General features: G+C 41.9%; 1 protein-coding gene across 2 annotated transcripts in view; it reads right to left on the reverse strand.

Moving 5' to 3' along the window:
• Positions 1-7799, reverse strand: part of PELI1 (pellino E3 ubiquitin protein ligase 1) — a 66915-nt gene extending 59116 nt beyond the window's left edge. Inside the window, exon 1 of one of the 2 annotated variants that reach the window (XM_063115982.1) lies at positions 7707-7799. The gene's annotated coding sequence lies outside the window, so the exon portion shown is untranslated. Of the gene's footprint in view, positions 1-3730; positions 3752-7706 lie in introns of those variants that run through there. The other variant, XM_063115984.1, reaches the window with a different exon arrangement.
• Positions 7800-12404: the final 4605 nt, after the last annotated feature.

The raw sequence follows: 12404 nt of genomic DNA on the forward strand, positions 1-12404 counted from the left end.
ATGAGCTATGACTTGCTTTGAAAGGAAGTGAATTACTTTATAGTAAGCCTACATATGCGATACGTTTCAGATTTATTTTTCTAACCACATACCAAACATTTAGTTTAGCTACATGCTATTCCAATAGCAAACATCCCATAGCACCCCCCCAAATCTCCTCAGTTGCACCTTTCACTAAAATATCCATTGTGTTTGCTCTTGCGACAGGGAAAAGTTCAATCAGTCATGCATCTAAACATCTAGATGTATTGATTTTGTATTTAAGGGACCTACTGCTTTTTGACTCAAATTCACATCATTTGATTCACAGCTGAACATTAGAACCAACCCCCCTGTAAAGCACTGTGTCTGAGGTGATGACAATTGACATGAAAATTCTATCCCTTGTGTTTGACCCATAACAGCTCATTCACACATGCAAGTCATCACTTGACACCACAGATCAACTAAGGAACACCTGATTCACCTCACGCTATCTGCCGAATCCAACTGCAGTGACCACAGACCTTAACTGCCTTTTGTTGCATGAGGTGTGGAAGGGAAGCCTCTTCTGCCTGCTTGCCTCATGGTTGGGGAGTTGTAGTTGGTGAGGAAAAGTGTTGATAGAAGAGAGAAAAGGCCTTGATCTTCCCACAGCAGCAATCACTGTTAAGGCTCTCCCCTGCTGTGTTGGATTACAATTTTTATAATCCCCAGCCAGCATGGGGATAGAGCCCTACAGCGGCTCGGTCATCTCGATTATGCCAAAGAAAGGAAGCTAAACTCTGCTTCCTGGGAATCTAACAGGAAGGGGCTGCACAGAGAGTCCTAAAATCGACGGCCCTTTTCTCCTCTCTTCTTAGACATCTGGGCACATTGTCTGTGACTTTTAAGGCTGAATATTGCCGAAACATCATTACCCTCATTAGAACAAAATGCAACTTCAAGCCTGTTCAAGGCACATTCATGCAAGCTTTGTTTTTAAAAAAATGAAACTTGATGTTTCAGCACATCCGATCCACACAGTTCACAAGTACAATGCTTGCGTTATAGTCCCCTGCTGGCCCACACTATGAAGCAGGATGTTATGTTTGTCAGAATGGGGAGGGGGGGGAAGGACTTCCTAGACTCCAGCCCATTTTGCTAAAGCACCTGCTTCAGGAAGCAACCATCAAATATGCAATCACGGGGATGTGAAGCTAGCAGGCCAACATTTATATCCATGCTTCTCAAAAGGTACAGGGAGTTGCTAAGGGAGATACAAGCTCCTTTGAGAGGAGACCGGAAGACCTTGTGGTCTCCCTTAGCAACTGCGTGTATCTTCCATCCAATTTTTGCTGATGGAATTGAATAAGCAAGCAGAGACCCAACATCTCTCTTCCAGCCAATGGAATGTGAACATCTGTGGGAGCTGTATTCTCACACATGTTGAGCTGACTGACAGAATGTGCCAATGTGCTGAATCTCTGGGGGCTTTTTTCCTTCTTCTTTCACAGGTGTCCCTTCCTCAGAAATGTTACAGCACATAGAAAGCCTGCATATATCAGATTCTTCCTTTGGTCCTAGGTGGTGAAAGGCAGGGGTCCCCAACCCCCCGGGCCGCAGACCAGTACTTGTCCGCCGCAGACCGGTACTGGGCCGCGCAGGTGAGCTGCTTTCACATGCCCACCCCAGTGTACCTGGGCGTGGAGCGCCATCTCGCCTGCCCAGCCGAAGCGAAGCCAGGACGCTGGAGTGGGGGGGCGGTGGTGGAGGGGGGGCTTCTCAAAACCATCTCAAACCCCCCCCCCCGGTCCATGGAAAAATTGTCTTCCACGAAACCGGTCCCTGGAGCCAAAAAGGTTGGGGACCGCTGGTGTAAGGGGTAATCTCAATCAATTATGTTGTAGGAGAGACTCCATTTCTTTTTAAAAATTCATCTGACGAGAAAACCCACATCAGTCCAATGGCACAATCCTAAGCATGTTTAAACAGAAAATATTCCTACAGTTCCCAGCACGACCCATGCTGATGGGTGGGTGGTGGTGGTGGTCGTGCTGAGAGTTGTAGGTCTTTTTCTCTCTCTAAATATGCATAGGATTGCACCTTAAGGAATTTAGATTTAGGACTGACTGTAGCCAAGCTCACACCATGAAGTTACAAACTGAAAATGCCAGAGACTAAGTTCATCAGTTTGTACATTCAAAGTAATATTTATTTCATAAAGTGCTTAATATTTCAGTAAAGACTTTTTTTTAAATGGCAAGTGCCTGCCTACGCCTTACAATCCATAAAATTTGTAAATTGTTTAACAGCGTGTATTAATGCTGCTGAATTACATCATGATGCCTGAAAGCATATTAGGGAGATCTAGGAGATCACTCTGAGTTTTATTCCAGAGTGAAAACAGGATAGCAGTGTATACATTCATGCAGAACAGTAACAGATGTTTAAAAAGCATTTTTTTTATTCCCGCCCTCCCCAATCTGGGAAAAGAGTACAGCCACTGGAAAGAAAATCCAAACACTCTTCTAGTAGCTCTAAAAAAAGAAAGAGAGAGATGGAAGGTTCAAAGAGAAAGAAAGTGACCCAAGAAAGTGACAGCTAGGTATTGTGAGAATCACTGGATACTCTGAACACTGCCTAACATTTTAATTCACATTTGTCTGAACTCAAAATAGAAGACTAGGGCTTGCTGTACAAACTTCAGAAATGTAAACGTTTGATCTACTCAATTCAAGTGTATATACTATGCCAAAGGTGTTATACCCTTTTCTGTTAAGGATCTGGCTGCAGAAGGCAATGTACTCTGTGAAAAATAAGCTGAAAGGAGAATCAGACAAAAGATCAGACAAAACTGTGCTCGCTTTTTTTCTGAACGAAACCACATCAACGTTACTTGACCTAATTCCAATGTCAGCACTTTGCCATCATTCCCTTGGACAGTTTTGTCAGGGCACTTGTGAATTTATATACATTGAAGAATGGGCATTTTAGAAACGAACAAGATGAGCTGCTGTTCCTAATGCTCCTTAGGATTGGACAAGGTTTCTTTTGCCTTAAGTACCAGATAGTTGGCAAACAGAAAAAAATAGCTTGCCTACCTGTTACTTCCTGAATGTTAACATTCTGCAAAAGGATGATGTTTGCAATCATATGCACAAGTAAGGATATCTCACTAAACACAGGAAGATTTACTTCTGAGTAAACATACAAAGAATTTACTTAGCTGCTTACACAAAGATCAGCTGTTCCTTGGTTTTACTTGAGGCAGCAGCAAGGAGTTGCTACAAAAGCCCAACACAAGGGACAGGAACTACCCACAAAGCAGAGGCCGGTGGCAACCATACATTTTAGAAGCCTAGCCAAGCCATAACTTGTGGGCCAGGGACTAGCAATCACCACAAACATTAAGAATCAGTTTCTGGACCTGATGATATCATCCTATATCTCACCAGAATTACGTACTGAGCATACATGGTTTATTGCACATTACTATTTCATGCCTTCTAACTACTCAAGCCAGTCAATCCTAAAGTTATGAATATTTATAACTGTACTAGACAAAGTAAAGGAACAGAACAAACATACAAACCAGCATCCAAAGGCTTTTTTAGTTGTACCCCAGTGGGATTTTCTTTTTTTTAAAAAAAAAACCCAAAAAACCAACCGCGGACAGCCTCTCTAAACAGCATTTTAAAATACCCTCAGTAGCAAAATACAACTCCAAAGTCCTATTGGCACACAGAATTTGGTTCACAACCCTACTTACCATCTCAATGAAAAATATGGAATAGCTTAGTAACTAGCATCCTTGATTTTCACTTGCACTGCAGTTCTCTATGTAGTTCTGGAGGGCCATGCCCACCTTGGTATACAAAAATCACAAATACCTTCTTCATCATGTCTCTAAATAGATGGGAGAGCAAAAGGCATGTGATCTACATAAGCAAGTGTTTTGATTTACCCTACATACTATAAAGCAGGGTGGATAAAAAACAATGATTTTTTAAAAAACAAAACAAAAAACACGGATTTTTAAAATTAAATCGAATTTTTTTATTTAAATCGGATTTTTTTAATAAAATGCTTTTTGAAGAAAAATCTATCTAAAGATAGTTTTCTATTTAAGATACATTATAGTCCAAAGGTTATTCATCATGAAATAAGGATTAGTTTTTAATTATGTAGCATGAGGCTGTATATTCATGCAATGTTTAAATTTTTTGGTAAAAGAATTCCATTAATCCATTCACAATGTCATGCTCTTCCAGAGGTTTCTTTAAGATTATTGGGCAATTTTTCTATCTAGAAGATATTATCACAGATGCTTGGTTTTACAGTTCTCAAAACTGTGTATTTGTGTCTGCAGAGATCACAGTCCCATTGTTCCTTTGCAAATCTATGTACACAGAATCAACCCCTTACCTCTTAAGTGCTAATTTTCAAAAAATTCAATGAATAGATTGTTGAGAGTGGAACAGATCTGCAGAAGAAGTGAAGATTAAAACTAATCTGAAAAGTTGTTATTCTAAAAATGAAACTTTCATCTGGTTGTAAATATTAAGATTATACCAGCAAGAATGAGTCTTTGGTAACTCTGAGTTGTGTAAAATATAGCAAGGAAGAGTGCATTTTTTTTGGGGGGGAGGGAAGTCACATGATTAAATTGAGTTTTTCTGAGTAGTGATTTAAATCGTGATTTAAAACATTATTTAGATCAAATCCACCCTGCTATAAAGGCATGTGTTTAATTGTAAAACAGTATTAATTATTATAGAACCTATCAGTACATAATTGTGTTTAGGAAATATCTTAGTTATTAAAGAGATTTAAATGAGTCTTTCCTATTGATGAGATTTAAATTAATATACACTGTACTGATTTAAATCAATACAAAATATGCACAAGCCTACTTCATCCGACACAAAATTTCTCAACAAGCAGAAGTATATTGTTGTAAACTTAGTGCAGAGGGCATAAAACCTAATATACATCAAAGACATATAAGACAGATGAAATATCACTACCAACTCTTGCACATTTCAGTGTATGGTCTTCAGTACAGGTTGGAAAAAGCCCAGTAGAAAGTAGATATTTTCATTTCCCCTTAACTACTTGCACAGAGCCCACACATCTCTACTAGAGATCCACTTCCCTTTGGCTAGCCCACTGCGATATCTTCTGGCAACAGAGAAGATCAGGGGAGCTGGGACAAGGGGAAACTGAAGGAGTAGATATTTTCCACATCTTCATCCCCCAAACTGTAATCAAAGAACAGAGAACCAGACATAAACTTCACTTTTTAATCTGACATTTTAAAGCTTGGAAGGGGAGTTAGATGCTTATATTTATCACTACATGCTTATATTTATCACAGGACAAATATTTCAAGAAAATGAGGAGGGATTCCATCAGACTTCCGAAAAAGAGGGAGAGCCACCAGTTCTAGACTCTAGTTAGCATAGTATCCATTAAAAAAAGGAACCAACTACCCCAATAGCATAACATCAGTAAAGCTAACTATGACCATCACTACAACTTTTAATATACCAACAAGGACTCCTATATTTATGCAATAAATTTCACCAACATTATTTGGTGGCATAGATAAAGTCTAAGACAGACCCATACATTATTTCTCAGATTTGTCAAAACGAAGCTTAATGAGCTTCCAACAGCTTCAGGAATCGAAACCTATATCATCAAGCTAATGAAAAGAAAACCAAAGCATTGTTTGTAATATACTACTTGCTTTTACCGCCTATGCAGTTCTGCTTTTGTACCCAAAGACTGTCATGACATTTCCCTACTGTTCACAGTTCTGTCCAGGAAATCAGGATTTTGGGGGGGGGGGGGAGCCCAACTTCATTTGATCTGGAATCTTGAAAGTGGCATGCTGACACCGCAACCAGCTGCATCTAATAACTAAACCCGGGGCTGGCAACCTGTTGTCCTCCATATGTTTTGACTACATCTCCCAACTGGAGGACAGTAGGTTGCTTACACATTAGCCATTACCTTAAAACAGCATTCCCCAACGTGGTATCCTCCAGATGTTTTGGACAGCAACTCTCAGTATTCCTGATAATTGAGACATGTTGGCTGGGACTGAAGGAAAATGAAGTCCAAAACATTTGGAGGGTGCCAGGTTAGAGAGTACTGCCAATTTCACAGAGCACGTTTTCAGTTTTCTAGAAATATGCTCTTTTAATATTGAGTTGGGCACCCAAACATTAGAATAACTCTAACAACTGGATAGTTATTAGGCATTACTTCCTGAAAATGGTGAGATCACAAATATCCACCTACTACAAGCATGAGATATTGTTCTCAACACAAGAAAATAACAGTTCAACCCACAACATAGCATACAGAGACATAGAAAGGACAACTAAAAGCAGCAGAGAATGCATCTAACCTAAATGTCCAATAATCCTGTTAAGTCATTCATTATATCTTCTTTATGAGATGTGAAACAGGAAACTCAACCTTCTTGCCCTTTACAAATTCATAGTGGAGACAAAGCTAGCTGTACAGAGCAGAGAGATCTGGAGTTTATAGGAAGCTGAGGAGAAGTCTGGAGTTTAGTTGAGAGGAAGCTGAGAAGAGGAACTAACAAAGATTGCACTGAAAAAGTCAGTTGCTTTGCAGCCAAAACAAAAACATAGAGCCCTTAAAAGATAATATTGAACACAAAACACTGGGAAGTACAGCATTACACACATATACCCATGATACTATGTTTAACAGAAATAATAACTGCAGGTTTTCCAAGCAAAATAGCGTAACACAGAACTACAAATAAGAAGGCACAGTTTTAAAAATGCTTTGTTAAAAAGAAAAAGCATCACTTTGTGAGACTGAAAGATGCCATGATTTAGACACAAAGGACAACCCCTCCTCAAGATTTCAGTTCATTGCTCTCCTCTTTTTCAGTGACAGAAGACAGAGAAATCAGAAATTAAGCAATATTCCCCTGCTCTAGTTTAGCCATTTGAGGAAACAGGGGTGGAGGCTGGGAGAACATAAATTTCAGACTACACAGAGCTCTGATGAGAGAATATAGAGAATATTACGAACAGAACCACAGGAACAAGAATGATAAAGCAGAACTTTACAGCTGCCAGGACAAATAAATAAATGAAGGACACACTTCCTTTTAATTGTCAAAAACCCTTTAAGAGGCAGTGGGCCATAATAAGAAGGCTGAAGAATAAAAGCTCTAATATACATTAGCACGAAATAATAACAGTTCTTTGTTTTGCCATTTTTATGCTTCAGTCCGGGGCTGCTTTAGTATCCGGAACAAATTAAGAAAGACATCCAGAGTTTTAAGGAATCTTCCTCAATCACCACCACCACCAAACTGGGAGGAATTTCCTCGCAGAAAGCTCCTTGACAAAAGACCTCCAGCTTTGTTTTATTTTAAGTGTCATTTTATGAGGAGAGGATGTGGGGCTGCCTATGCAATTTCCCCTTTGAGAAGGAGGACAAAGAACCCGCACACAACCCTAAACAGAAACACGCCAAGAGGCTAAGAACAAACCAGGATGGGGATGGGAAGAAGAGTGTGTGTGTGGGGGGGGGGGGGGGATATCAGTCAGAAAATTGGGGAAGGGGCGGAGTGGGGGTGGGCGAGTGGGTGGAGTTCTTCCTTTTCGTTTTAATTTTTTCTCCCCTCCGTTTCGCCCTCGGCCAAGGCGATAAATTGTTGCCCCGTGCAGACGGAGAGCCGGGATACTTACCCAATACGGATTCGTGGCGTTTTCCTCCCGACTGGCTGGAAGCCCCAATAACACACGGCAGAAACGCCACAGAGGTGGTGGCGGCAGCCCCCTCCCCGCCCCGGCAGCAGAGAGGGCGGCAAATCAATCACCTCCAGCAGAAACACCCGAAGGCATAAGCCGAGGGAGGGAGGGAGGGAGGCAGGCGGGGGGACGTCGCCCTCTTTGTGGCTGGGATCAAGGCGGACGGAGGACAATAATCCGATCAAGCCACCTCTAGCACAAGCCTCTCTGGCCCTCTGGGGCAGCCGCGGCTCCGCCACACAGACACACGGAGAGACAAAAGTGGGCGGGGAAACGGTGACCTCATCAAAACGCACCGCCCTCTGAAGGAGCACGGGAAGTGTAGTTCTCTCGAAAGTCTCCCGACGGGGGCGGGGTTACACCGCAGAAGCAAACGGCGGGGGTGGGTGGTTCGGAGGGGGGCGGGGTGGTGTGTGGTGTGAGGCGACTCCGCCGCCGCCGACTTTCACGAATGTTGAAACCAAAAATAATGTCATGAACGTTAAAAGCCGCCTTTAGGAAGAGCTTCACAAATAGGCAAAGGTTGCCAGGGCTGGTGCCAGACTATTTTGCGCCCTAGGCAAGGTGAGCTACTTTCACACACACACACACACACACACACACACACACACACACACTGCCAACTTTGATTTTTAAGAACATATGTTTCCTGGAAAAAAATAAGAAGCACAAAACTTGAAACTGCTAAATTTATTTTAAAGTGCAAGAAATGCATCATGCCAATTATAGCAAACAAATTGGAAAGGAACGTCTATGGGTCTAAAATGCATTATTGAATAGGAATATCACCTCCAAATCATCCCCCCCAACTCACACATGCGCACGCACACACACTCAGCATCACTCACACCAAACACAAGCATGAACACATGCATTCACTCAAAGACTCCCTGCACCCCATTCACCCATACATTCTCTCTCTCTTTCTCTTCCGGGCGCGTTCCGGAAGTCCTAACGTGCAGCCGCCCCACCTCCACCCCAGGGTCCCTGGCTTCGCTTCGGCTGGGCTGGCGCAGGGCGCCATCTCGCCCGCCCAAGCCCAGCTGAATCCTCAGGCCAGGCCAGCTCACAGCCAATACGTGTGAGTGCTGTGCTGTGCCCAGCGCCCCTCTTAGCTTGGCGCTCTAGGCGGCCGCCTGAGTGGCCTCTGTGGTAGCACCGGCCCTGAAGGTTGCACAAATACATTACATATGCAAAGGGAGAACAAATACATTTTAAAAAAAGAAAAGGAGAAAAGAGGGGCAGGGGCCATAGGGGGAGAAATGGGAGATTCAACCACAAGCAATGAATTCCGAAAGCATTGTGAGAGAGGCATCGCTTCCCATAGTTGTATGGACTTTTTGCTGTTGCTACACTTTCACCTCTGGTCAAACAGGTTTTGCAGGTTTTCTCAACAATATAGTAGGATAGGTGTATGTCATAATCAGTGATCTAGCTTTCAGAATACCTTAAATTTTCTGAAAAGCTCTCCAGCCTCAGACTGTCAGACGGAACTCTCCAACGTGGGCTGCCAACTTTCAGACAGAAGCACAGATTTACCCAAGGTCAGCCTGTTATAGTACAGGAAGAGGAAGGCTGATGACATGCTGCAAGCCAGAGGCATAAATTACTCCTGGCCAAGGGCTTTTGCTTGGCCTACATTGTAGACCGTATGACTTGAGAAACGGACAGTCCCAAATTTCTATCCGTATATGTATGCAACAAAACAGAGATTTCAGACTGCATCATCACAGGAGGAAATCATGTTTGCTTACCCTTACTTCTCCACCCATGTGTTTGTCCCTCTTGAAAGAGGAAGTAAACAACTTGCACGTGGTCCAGTCAGTGGGCTGTTTTGATCCCACTGCTTCTCCTGCACACAGCAAGAGATAGCAGCAACTTCTGTCTTTAAAAATAAGTCAGACTTACTGGAGAGATTTTTTTGTTGCTCAAAGAAGGCTAGAAGGGTGGGCGGGAGGCAGACAACATTGTGAGAAAGACCCGAAAAAATCCATGAGTGCCTAGTAACGAGTGTGCAATAAAACGCTTGTCTGATGGAGCTCATAGATAGTATGCCTTTTGTCCTGAACTTAGTTATTTTGCATATGTAATTAAGGGGGCACCTAGGTGAGTTCAGGGAAGACCAACCAGTTATTCTGCTGATACACCCACTCACCCAATTTTGTCCTCAGTGTGTTTGTCCTTCAAAAAAAAGTATCTAATTGTTGTATTGCCAAAAGGTAAGATGGCAGACAGGCACATTTGAAAGTGACACTTTAGGGATGCCAAAAATATATAGCCATGATGCTTCTTGGCTTCCACTTTAGACCCAAAGCTGAATCTTCTGGGAAATATTTTAGAGAGCACAGATGAATGCAGTAACGCCAGCCATATTCATTGTGATCCTACATTAGTTTGGTTTTGAAATTTTAAAACACAGAAGCCTTTTTAACAATCTCTTTGTTTCCTCTGAGTTGCATATTCTGTCCTTTACTGGCTGCCTGACCAAGTTTCTAGTCATAACCACCGAGCGTACTTTTGTTTCACTCTACCTGTATCAGGACTTGTGAACAGAACATGAACAAAATGTTTATGAGATATTGAATTAATGCAAATATGCAGCCTGATTCACAGAGAAGAGATCAAGAGAGTAGTCATATCATTGTTCGTTATTATTATTTACTGCATACGCAGCATCAGCATCAATTATATGGTGCTTTTGAACCTCTTTCAGCTTGAGGGCCAAATTCAATTTTTGAGAAACTCTCACAGACCATATTCCAGTGTTGGGTGGGGCCAAAAGGGTGGGGCTCAAATAGCAGGATATTTTCGCTTAAAGCTTTTACTGCCGGTAACTGAGCCTTAGGAGAGGCATTTCAACCTTTTAGAATGGGGGGAAATGTGCAAAAGCTGGAATAACACCCCATGATTGGTAGTCAAAGGCAGGAGCCACACTACTGCTTTATAACACTACTGAAGTGCACTGACAACTGTTGGGGCCCATTGACACATTCCATATACCGCTTTCAGCATGCTATATCCTGCTTGGTGTAGAACTGGCCAAGGGTAATAGGTGGGGCCAGGAAAAAGGACGCTGTAGGACACGATTTGGCCCATAAACCTGAGATTTCGCACCCCTGCTTTGCAGAGTAACATAAACAAGAACCAGAAGGTCTTCCCCATAAGGAGCCCACAGTCTAAATGTTGTCTGTGGGAGATAAAACAGAGGAAGAGGATAAAATGGAGAGGAAAAGCTACCATGCAGGGGGAATGGGCGAGGCAAGGCAACGGACAAAGATGAGCAAATGCATATAAGTGAGCAGAGATGACCAAACAAACAAAAGTGGTTTTTAAGGTGCCAAAGTATCCTTGGATTTATTTACTACCACGTCGGCTCCAGCTAGTAAATCTGCAATCAGGAAGATAGTAGGTCTTATTTTTTATGTTTAAGATCAGGCTGCAAGAAACAAGTTCCTAATTCAAAAATATTCACATGCAGCAGAAGGCCTGCATGTGCGTACCCCACCAAATATAATCAGTCTGTCACTTACCTGTCCTATAAGGAAAGCAGGCATAGCTTAAATCCACCCCACCCCTCTTCCAAAGGTCATCAGAACTGTTAAAACTGACCTCAGATAATTTGTTAGGAGAACACATGCATATCCCACTCACTATCCTGCTCATGTTTGTGTATGTGGCACCCAAACCAGCAGAAGTCTGGATGGATTGCCCTTGCTCAATAAGTGTGAAAAAGCTAGAACTGATACTTATTGGACACACTTCTGTTGGCCACTGAGCATGCTACACAGAGACCTTTAGAAACAACGCTAATGGTACAGCAAGTTACTGATTCAAGCTGCAATTCAGGCAGAAGAAATGAAGCCCGTTATCACATGTTTAGTTAAAATGTTCTTTATACGCACTGGAGATATGTCATCACATTTGTATGGAAAGGAGGATTAAAGGGACAGGAATTTCAAATGTGTTATATCAGTGTCTGTCATATGCTTATGTTATAAGATCAATAATAATTACTAATACAGTTACATAATGTATATCTTTAAGTCATTGCACACTGTTTCCTAACTCATTGCCCTTGAGACATCTATGAAATAGATTTATGATAGGTTTTCTTAATTATCTAGACTTTACTGATGAGTCTCTGAGGAATCACATTGTTATTGAAATACAAGGAAAGGCAGTGACGGAACCTTGGCTAAAACTTAGGAGTTCTTGGATTCTATTCCTGTCCTTGGGTTGTTAGAATAGATGCCATAAAAACCAGTGAGGAATGTTTTAAAAGTCTGTTGTTATTGCAGTGATAAAGAAATATTGCATTGACTGTGATAATCCACCTTGCTTCTATGCACACCGTTTCCAGATGGCTCCTGTATGCTCAGATTCCCACTAAATTATATCCATCTTGACAGAATGAGTTGTGAATTTAAATTGACCGCAAGTTGCTTTTCAGAGCGGCATTAACTTACTCCACTTGTGATTTGAATTTATTTGCCTGTACTGCGGGGTTGTAGTCTACCTCCAAAAGTCACAAGTTTGTTTCATGAGCTATATATACACAATTTATATACCACTCTCCATCCAATAGGTTTCCTGAGCAGCGAGCAACAAAAAGAAAGTAAAGTAAAAGCACAGAAT

This window comes from Elgaria multicarinata, chromosome 2 (assembly GCF_023053635.1).
Source record: "Elgaria multicarinata webbii isolate HBS135686 ecotype San Diego chromosome 2, rElgMul1.1.pri, whole genome shotgun sequence".
Taxonomy (NCBI): domain Eukaryota; kingdom Metazoa; phylum Chordata; class Lepidosauria; order Squamata; family Anguidae; genus Elgaria; species Elgaria multicarinata.